Here is an 11,562-nt window from a genome sequence, read left to right as displayed (position 1 = left end):
GACGCTGGGACCTATTGACAAGAATGCTTGTTTGCAAATGCTAGGAAGGGCCTCCAACCCATCAGGTATCCTACATTTACTCATTATATGCTTTGTATCTCAAACCGTTGTATTAGTAACATACTACCAATTTGTGAGATATTGTTTTGTTAGTTAATATCGATTTGTTTGCTATTATGCCCAACTTCTTTCGTATCGATTTGTAATTTGTTGTGCGATATATTTATCGACCTTTTAGATATTATGGTTTTGTATTGTCGATTTGTAAGTTATTATGCTTAACTGTCGTATCGATTTTCAATATATTATTCAATATGTATATCGATTTGTAAGATATTGTATGTTTTGTAATATATATTCATAAGATATTTGTACACAGACTTTGAAAACGTGTGCGTGCAGAAACACATCGTTACACGCATTCAAATCGCTGCTCTGTCAGCGATTTGTATTGAACTCATTTCACAACCTCCTGGATCTACTCACAGGCTTATCGTCAACACACATGTATGACATTTTGTGTCTTTTATTGGCATGGTAAGTGACAACTCGATGCTCAGTATAAGCAGATATCAAACCTCAGTTGCTTTTATACTGTCATTCTTTAAATCGATTATTTGACTTGCTAACCCTTATTGGTATCCGTTGTTATATGCATCTTGATTAAATCATAGTAAACGTATCTGCTTGCTAACGCAACATGATATATTGCTTACAAAACATTCTTGTGTCTTCTCTTCTTTTGCGTTGTCGTTAGGCATTACGAAAAAAAGCAATGATGCACAAACATTCCAACCAGTGCCATTAAAGCGTCGTGAGTAGCTTTCCATCTCATCATGTTGTCGATGAAGGATGCATGTCATCTTGTGTGCCATTAAGGCATTGTTTTGTTACTGCAGGTAGATCTTGTTCTTACGATGGTTGGAAACTTATCGATATTTGTAAGACGCTAGGACCTGTTGACAAGAATGCTTGTTTACAAATGCTAGGAAGGGCCTCCAACCCATCAGGTATCCTACATTCACTCATTATATGCTTTGTATCTCAAACCGCTATATTAGTAACATACTACCGATTTGTGAGATATTGTTTTGTTAGTTAATATTGATTTGTTTGCTATTTTGCTGACAACATAAACTGATATATTGCTTATAACATTGTTGAGCTTATCATCAAGTTGTAATGAAGACGATGTAGCTCAATCAATTGAAAGTTATGGAGAATTGAACATCTATAGTAATGACGCAACTGAAGAATTGAACATCTGCACTAATGATGCACATGATAAGAAGGGTGCAGGCATTAGACCCACTCTTGACTTAAATGTTCCAGTAGAAGAAATGCAATTCAATAATGAGGTAGATTACCATGACAGTACACATAATAAAAGTGTAGGCACTGTGAATGGACATGGAAGTACACTTGACTATGTTCTGGTAGAAGGAATGCAGTTTAATAATGAGGAAGCTGCATATAAATTTTACAGTGATTATGCCCTAAAAGTTGGCTTTAGTGTGAGAATGTTTTCTTGGTCAAAAAATCCACAGAGTGTCGTGGTGAGAAAGACATATGTTTGTTCCAAGCAAGGTTGGAAGAAATCAATGGGAAATCCAACGAGGAGCATGCCAGAATCAAAATGTGTATGTCAAGCTAGAATGGTTTTGAGAAGACATCCGAATGAGAAATTTCTAGTTCGTACTTTAATCAGTGATTATAATCATGATTTATCCGCATCATTTATGACTCCTATGTTAAGGTCACATCGTAAAGTAATTGTAGCGCATGCTGCAATGGCTGAAATAGCCGATAGCGCCGGCATTGCACCAAGGAAGACATACAATTTGTTTGCCCACATAGACGGTGGTCGCGATAATGTGCCATTCACACCTTTGGATCTAAGAAACCACTTGAGAAGGAAGATGAATGATAACATGAAGAATGGAGAAATATGTTCTTTGGTTGATTACTTATATAAGAAATCAAGCAATGACCCTGGTTTCTTTAGTGCAATGCAATTGGATGAAGATGGATATGGTGTGAATATATTTTGGGCTGATTCAAAGTCAAGAGTAGATTATGAATGCTTCAATGATGTGCTTGTATTTGATACTACAGTAAAAATTAATACTGAACATTGGCCATTTGCGCAGTTTGTCGGAGTCAACCATCACTCACAGAGTTGTATATTAGGCGGCGCATTTTTGTATGACCAGACCAATGAAAGCTTTGAGTGGTTGTTCAGAGTATTTACACATGCAATGAACAAGAAGCAACCTGGAGCTGTACTTACAGATGGTGATCACGCAATTGCGACTGCAGTGCTTCATGTGTGGCCAGATGCACATCATCGGCTATGTTTGTGGCATATCTTTTAAAATGCAGCAAAGAACATAGGACACATATTTAATCAGAAGACAGGGTTTGATAAAAAGTTTACTAGGTGTGTGCTTGAGAGCGTAGACGAGATCACATTTATATCTGATTAGGAGGAAATGATTTAAACATATGACCTTGAAGATTGTCTGTGGTTACAAAATTTATATGCAGAAAAAGAGAAGTAGGCATTGGCATATGGAAGACAATACTTTTATGCTGGTATGATAAGCACACAAAGAGTTGAATCTATGCATGCTACTTTGAAGAAAACCCTGCATTCATGTTTAACAATGTTTCGCTTCATGGAACAATATGAATTATTTATAGACGGTCTAAGACAGAATAAGCTTGAACAAGACGTGAAATGCTTCAATACACGACCTCCAACTTTTGGCATGAAAATATTGATGCGACCTGCAGATCTGTATACACTAACTGTATTTGAATGAATCAAGAAAGAGGTGTTTCATGTCATGAATTGCAATATTGAAGGACCCGTGTAAATCGAGAATATGCACAAATATTGTATTTTATGGGAGGGCGAAAAGCATCACAAAAGGCAAGAAGCACATGTCACGTACAATGTGGACAATGGACGAGTTGAATGTTCGTGCAAAATGTATGAATTCAAAGGTATTTTATGCTGCCATGCATTAAACAACTTAATCAAGAGAAGATACAAGAAATACTGGAGTCTTATGTAATGCGAAGATGGAGAAGGCAAGCAAAGATTGAAATGCTTGATATGGACAATGTGAGTAAACCTGGTGTCGATGAGAAGTACTACATAGCTTTCCGTTACCAACAACTATGTAGGTCATTTATGCATGTTGCTGATTTGGCATCGAGAAGTGAAAAAAGCTATGTATGCATGAGAAAAGTGTCAAGGGAGTTACTTGAAAACATGTAGTTAATTAACCTTCAGTCCATTGCAGCGAATGAATACCAGTCGAAGATAATGAGATCGAACAACGTAGGTGAAAATCATGCTTCGCTCGACACTCCTGAGAAGTTGCGGCGTAGCCTAAACATCATCTTCAACAAGTCGGTAGTGAACGTTGTTGATTATGATGGACATATTCATGAAGCGAAGGGTATCAAAAGAAAACCTGCCTCTGATCGCAGTCGTCGGAGGACAAAGGGTGCACTAGAATTGGTTGACAAGAAAAGGTCTAAGAAACAGCCAACCTCTAATCAAAAGCAACAAAACCCTTCTCATGAACAATTATGTAAGACATTATATTGCTTCCCATTACGTGAAGCTTGCCAATATCTAACTCGTGTAATGTCCAACATGCAGCAATACCCTAAAGACATAATACCCAATGTGCTAACCTTCATTCCTCCCGACCAGATTTCTGGCAACTATAGCTTCAGTTTTACAAGTCTTTTGGTATGTAATCAATGTTGGGATGAGGTTTGCATTTCTTATGAAACTTAAGACAGTGTTTTATATTTTGTGTTTCATGACCGACTCTGATGAATTTGCAAGAGAAAACTGGTACACATGAATCTTGTTTGGGCTACTAATTAAGTGGTCATGCCTCTTTGCATGACCTTATTTCCACATTGTCGGATTTGTTAAGAGTTTAGGGTTTCCAGCAGAGGTCATTTACTGAGAAATTGTTGGGTTTTCCTTCTTATTTGGACCGCAACAGAACTCCTAAGACGTCCACTGATCTTGTCGAGGAAGTCTTTCGTAATCGCTGGATTTTGATTTGTCAGTGACGATTTGTAGTCCGTGGTTGGTGATGTGTGAATCGATTTCATATTCGCTGTATAGCGATTTGTGCAGTCATCCGGCTGCAATTTGTATGAATAATCTATAACAGTCATTTGTATACGCTTAATACATATTTACAATGATTCGTAGTTCAAATCATGTGCATCGATTTTTATGAGAAATTTATAACAAAGTAACGATTTCAACACATAAATCGATGTACGTACAACATAATACAATACAAATGGAGACGAAAATTGAACATGAAGCCTATAACATAAACCCTATACCCTAAACTGAGTGAACAACGGAAAACACATTTGCGATTTATGCGGTCAACACAGGCATGTAATCGATGTTCAGAAATTATAAAAGTAAAGATCTATAAGAAACGATTAATGTTCACAAATCACTGTAATTCTCTACCTCCTGTACTGAAAATCGCAAAATAAATTTGGGTTGTATGCTGTCGAAAAAACATGGTAATGTTCCCCGTTGAATGATAATAGGCAGCAACGATAAGGTAACTAAACCGTTCATAAATCACAATTTTTCTCGTCGACATTGAATGTAAATTGCAATACACATATGCGATTCGTACGAACAACAAAGGATGCATTGAAATTTTTTTGATTGATCGTACATTATTCATTGATCACGGTGGTTGAGCAATAGATCTTTTGGCTCATAAATAGTCGCACAAGTACTGGACGGTGTGATTATCTTCTACTTCGTGAACCAACAACAGTCAAACCGATGGTTCCTTTATAAACATGGAGTTCCTCCCTTGAACATGTAACCAGCTACATAACAAATTGTGGTCGATGAGGCAGACGAAGACAGCTACACGACCAACAATGGCGAATCATGCGTATATTGTCTACACATTGTCTCCATTTTCATCAAAATCCGTCTCTTTTATGCCATTTTTGTGATTTATGTTGTGTACTCTATAATGTAATTTCAATATCGTTCATTGCAAAGTCCTTATTCATTTTAGTAGAACGTCCACCGACGAAGTTGGGCGAAAACTTAGTCAATCACTCATGGAGGACATCAAACAAATGCACGATGAATTCACACAATGCAACATGATCAGTAATTTTGTTCGTATGAAACTAGTAGGAGTTGTCTATATACGTAAGTCATGTGTACGTACGTTAACAACATCATATCTGCTGCAAATAGACTATATCCGATTTCGTCAGTTATATTAAAAGCAACACACCAAGCAAAACTATAAGCATCGTCAGCCCGTATTTCATGGTATATCGGTTGTATTTTATGTTGCTTTTAGTTATTGATTTAGTCAAGTTGATTCGTATTTTAACATTGGTGTTAACAATGTTTCGGTTTCCAGACTATCTTACGTCGTTTGCCATACTCCAGTGGATTTAAAGACGGCCTACCTTTTTGGGTTAACGGTAATCATTGCAGAGACCTTTTGTCAAGTGAAAAAGTAAGTAAACAAACCTAGAGTGCAAGGTTACAACATAACAGTGTTAACAACATTTTTATGATCCATTTGCAGATATTGATTTCTACACTCTGGCAATCTGAAAAGCATTGGGTCTTATACATGATGGATTTATATGAAAAACAACTATGGTGTTACAATTCGTTGAAAGTTGACAGTGGTTTACGGCTTGACATTTCTCATCTCGTAAGATTCCATCTATATGAGTATCGTGTCGTGTACTGGGGTCATGAATTTACTTTCGGACGCATTATTCTCAGATCGGTTTCGTCAAAGGCATTTTGGGAGTCGACGTTAGCGAGTGGATTTATCGCACGACATACCATGCTCTTTTATAAAATAATGACGTTGATTGTGGCGTATTTGTAATGAAGTACATTGAAGCGATATACAATGGTGCAGGATCCTGTTTCGATGTTGTATGTCATTTCTTGGCCTCTGTTATTGGGGATTAAATGCATGTCTATTGGTTCCACATTACAATTTGTTTTTGCAGGTTGATATATCTGGATTTCGCAAAGAACTCTGCAAAAAATTAACGACCTTTCTAATTGCGAAGGAGAAACTAACAGAGCCGCCACGAGGATCTAAAAGGCAACGAACAACGGTGCCCACCACGTCAGAGTAATTTCATGTTCGTCTATTTCAAGTAGATTTTAGAGACGGTACAACCAACTTGTGTGTAATCTATCATATTTCGACCGAATATTAGAAGTCGTTGTTGACTGCATGAATCGCAATCTTTTTTTGCGGTTTGCATTTAAAGTGTCTCAGCAAAAGAGCGATTCCTGATCAACACACAAATCTTACCGCTATTGGCCTTTATCATGGGCGCATATCTTACAGCAAACATGATTTATGCATGCTCTAAAAAAACATGTATATGTTCGCCCAAAAATAATAATACGAAACAATGATAAGGAACGATTGTTGTTCTGAAATCGCAATATTCTTCGTCGTCATTGAATGCAAATCACAAGGAAAACATAGGATTTATACGGTAAGCATGCACAAATAATGAAAGCTTGTAATTGATAAAAGATGTGCGCTCAACCCGCATGATTGACAGTCGCAAAATTAGATTGCGATGTATGCAATCAACAAAAGCTTCTAATGTTCGAAATGATAATAGTCAACATCGATAGGAAATGCTTGATGTTTAAACATGACTTTATTGCTGACACTCACAGAATGAAAATCGCAGAAGAGATTCGCGATGAATGTGGTGAACAAGAGTCATTAATGTTGCTTTCGTAATTAGAAATAGTACATAGCGATAAGACAAGTTTGATGTTCAGAAATGGTGGTCTAACGCCATCTTCACTGCTACTACCATGAAATCTTGTGTAATAATTTGAAAATTTTTGGACTGTGAAACGACGTTTCCTTTAATTATGATATTGCAGACATATGAAAAAAGTCTAGACGGATACCTCAATTGCGTTGAAGTCGCCTATACACTCGATTCAAGAACAAGTCGTTTATGCAAGAATTGTCGGTATGTCGGTTCCTTATTCACGAAGCAAAGTGGAACACATCCTTAACCTGTGTGATGTGTCATTCATATATTAATAAAACGTCCTATCACCCTCTGCCAGTTTTCAAATAAATACGACAGTTTTAATAAACACAGAGCAAATCTCAAATAAAATACACTCCGCATTAATGAAATTAAACAATGTCATGTCAGAGAGCTATTTCCAAAACTAATCAATGTGATTGGACATAGTAGTTCAAATCACGGTAGCACGTAGAGTATGGGTTTGATTTTAGAAATATTTTTTGGTCTTATATAAATCCACAACTTTGGCCACCTGCGTCCCAACAAATCGCCTTAGGTGTAGATTATGGACTTACACCTCGACAATGGGTTGACCCGAGTCACTCTCATCTACCTATGCATTATATTCGTTCACTGTCGCGAAAATCTATTTCCGCGATTTTCGTTCACGGAGTGTGAGTTATACAAAGATTTCGGAACAACAACAAAATATCTTTCGTTGTGCAGTATTTTTAATTACTGAAGAGCAGCATTACTAGCATTGGTTAAGCGCATACAACACAAAACTATTTCTCGTTACGATTTAATTTTCGTAGATGAAGCAGTACAATGATTTACAAGCGTGTTTTATAAAGTTCAAATTATATTTCAACAGAAACAGATTTACAAAATTTATAGTCTTACAAAATTTGCCTACGGAAATTGGTTTAGACAATCTCAAAAATCTGTTACAGATCTATTTACATCATGGTAAACTTTTCTGGATCGTGTCGTCTGTTTCCTTTGTAAGTAATGTTGTTGGCTGATTATTTATGTCAGCCGACTTTTTAAACTCAATCAAATTTTGGCATATTTCGTCGCGTACTTCCAGTATATCTTTCTGCAACAAAATATGTAATATGAAACCAATATATAACAGGAATCCCTAATAACAAAGGATACAAAGCTCATACAACGTCGAAACAAGGTTCTTCTCCGTTGTATATTGCTTCAATATGCTTCATTACGAATATGCCACAATCGATCCCATTACTTTGTAAAGGAGCATCGTCAGCACATAGCAATATCCACTTGGCAATGTCGACACCCACAAGGTCGTTTAGGAATCCCGTCTGTTTTAAAGGGATAATATAGTACAGTCCAATCCACCTCAAATAGCTACGATTCACCTATAGACAGAAGCTTACCAAATGCATAGCGTCACGTTCTACACCACTGTGGCAGTCCAATGAGTTGTAGCACCATAGTTGTTTTTCCCGTAAATTCATCTCGTATAAGACCCAATGTTCAGGATTTTGCCAGAGTGTAGGAAGTAAAATCTATGAATCGATACAATAATTTATAAATCCATAGACATATCGTGATGGGGATGTTAGGACTAAACCTTGGAGAAGAGGTTTGTTCACTTACCTTTTCAAAATTCGAAAAGTCTACGCACTCATCATTGCTATTCCAATAAGGTAGTGCATCTACGAATCCACTGGTATATGGCTTTCGTCGGACGTACATTTGTTGAACGAAATAGTAAGGTTTAACCACCAAGAAACATGAGTAAGTCATAAAAGCAAATAAAACAATAGCAGACCAGACATACCATGAAATAAGGGGTGATGATGCATACTGTATTGCTCGTTGCGTTGCTTTGAATATAATTGACAAAATCACATATTGTCTGGTTGCAAAAATTTACGAAATTCAAAACATACAAACCGATGACCTAGAAAATGATAATGGTTATATACGTACAAAATTACTGATAGTGTTCCCGTCTATAAATTCATCTTGCATCTGCTCGATGTTATCTACGAACTCTTTAGGGCGTTGTCGCTCACCCTTGTCTATGGATGTTGCACTGAGTGCACCATGAGCGTAGTATTCAGAATTCGACATTGAAATTATTTTCTACAATAAACAACATAAGTCGAAATACGACATAAAAAGACAAATGTTGACTAAATCGGTCAGGAGGTTAAAAAAATATACGCCTTAAGCGCTAGTGCTGGTCCTGTGGATGTGGTTGTCTTCTTCTTCAGTGCCATGCCTGGTCGTATTGCTCTCATCGTCCTCTCCTTTGGCGTCATGCCTGGTCGTATTGCTCCTATCGTCCTCTTCTTCGGCGTCATGCTTGGTCATATTGCTCCCATTATCCTATTCTTCGGCGCCATGCCTGGATGAAGATATCGATGCCACCTTTGCAATGCAGCTACGGAATCGACGTTGTCAGTCAAATATAAAGGAAACGTCCTTTAACATGCCACTCTTTTTCGAAAATTGCCCGCAAATTAAATGATTGCATTTTAAATAAATAAAAAAACATTGTTTCATATGTCGCCCTTTTTTGAAAACCGCCCGCAAACTAAATGATTGTGTTTTAATAAATAAAAAATGTCGTTTGACATGCCGCCTTTTTTCGAAAACCGCCCGCAAATTAAATGATTGCGTTTTAAATAATTAAAAAATCGGTGTTTCGACTGCATATTATAACAATAGTTAAGTGGGAGATTGACCCAACCCGACCAAACCCAGTTTTCAGGTATGTATAATCTTTGACGATTATTGTATTGATTATCATATATGGATACATCGATATATTTATGCCACATACTTTCCTTATCGGTTTTTTAACAACAAACGTTTCTTATCGCTGTTGACTGATGATCATCAATAGCGATTTCTGAGCATCAAACTTTTCTTATCGTTGTTGACTGTGAAAGTGCACTAGGATCGAGGCAACGAGCACTAGAGGGGGGGTGAATAGTGCATTTATAAATTTCTGCGGAATATTGAAGGATTTTGCAAATTGAAAAGCAAAACACACAAAGAACACAAGATTTTATCCTGGTTCGATCTATCCCGACCTACATCCAGTCTCCAAGCAAAACCCGCTTGAGATTTCCACTATCAACCTTGTAAACTACAAGATCACACAGACCAAAACCGGTCCCACTTTCAGTAACAATCCTACTGAAAGCAAACAACTCCTTTACACCAAGGAGTCCTTCTTTTTACAGAAAATAAATAACAACTTACAATACAACCAATGAGCCTTTTTTTTTAATGCGAATGAGATGCAATTGGATTTTGAGGTTGTTGAAATACTCTACTCACGAATTCACTATCTCTCAAAGTGATTTGAGTGAAAAACTGAAGTGAAAATATCAAGTGAGTGAGAAAACAAATACTTGAATGAATAGGAGTGAAAAGCAATAAGTAAATGATTCAAATCGATTGAATTCTTGTTTTAATGAGTGTAAAATGCACTCATATTTATAGTTAAAGTATTCCATACGTTGAGAGTATGAAAGAGTGTCAAAACTGTCCATTTTGAACGATCAAAATGTTTGAAAAACAAAAAGACACGCCTTTTTGAAGTTTCAGGAAAACGGCAAAATTAGTCGACTGAAACATCAGTTAGTCGACTAATAGTTAGTTATTAGTAGACTAACAGTTGTCGTCGGTCGACTGATCTGTTAATCGAGCCGTTTGAAAATCTAAACTTTTGAAACTTAGTCGACTTGAGAAAAATTAGTCGACTGATAATATCATCAGTAGACTGAAAAACCTTTCAGTCGACTGCTGCTAAAATACTCAGAAAAACAAACATGCTGTCCGGTCGACTGATAAAAACATTAGTCGACTACTGCTAAATTTACAGAAAACACATATTCTGTTCAGTCGACTGATAAAACCATTAGTCGACTGCTGCTAATTTTCCAGAAAACAGATATTTTGTCCAGTCGACTGATAAAACCTTCGGTCGACTAATTTGACAAAAATGACGTTTTTAGAAAATATGGCGCGAAAGGATTAGTCGACTGGTAAGTCTATTCGTCGACTAATAAACATGAAAATTTAAGAAAAGAGTTTTCTAAAAAGATTTTCAAGAGTGTTTCTTTTAGAAAAGTTTTTCTAAAGACTTTTAAGGTGAAATGCAACCTAAATATGCACTCTAAGTAAGGCTCTTATAAGAATCTAAGAATTTTAATGAATTAAACAATTGCACACTAGTCTTCAAAGATTCTTCATTGAATTCTTCAATTTCTTCATAGCCTTAGCTGAAATGCAGTTGATTCCACTTGCTCATCATCAAAACCTTGTACTTGAAGTATCATGTATAGCTTCATTGTCGTAACAATCTCCCCCTTTTTTATGATGACAAACTTAATCAAAGATGAAGCATTTAGATGCATAGATGGAGATATTACTCCCCCTATCAATATGCTGCATGTATCATGTATAGCTTCATTGTCGTAACAATCTCCCCCTATCAATATGTTGCAAAACATTAAAAGTTAGCACATTTAAAGCACATATATCACATATTGATTGGTTTGCATTTCCATTCATCATTACTTCATGCATTCATTCAAAGCTTTCTTTCTTTTACTCTTAATTTTGCATTTCTCATGCAAGATCAAGATCTCCTGCAATTTCAATGTAATGCTATCTTTATCAATGTAATGCTATCTTTATCTTTTTCTCCCC

This window comes from Nuphar pumila, chromosome 1, assembly GCF_984573655.1.
Source record: "Nuphar pumila chromosome 1, dmNupPumi1.hap1.1, whole genome shotgun sequence".
Classification (NCBI taxonomy): domain Eukaryota; kingdom Viridiplantae; phylum Streptophyta; class Magnoliopsida; order Nymphaeales; family Nymphaeaceae; genus Nuphar; species Nuphar pumila.
Note: the sequence above shows the minus strand (reverse complement) of the source record.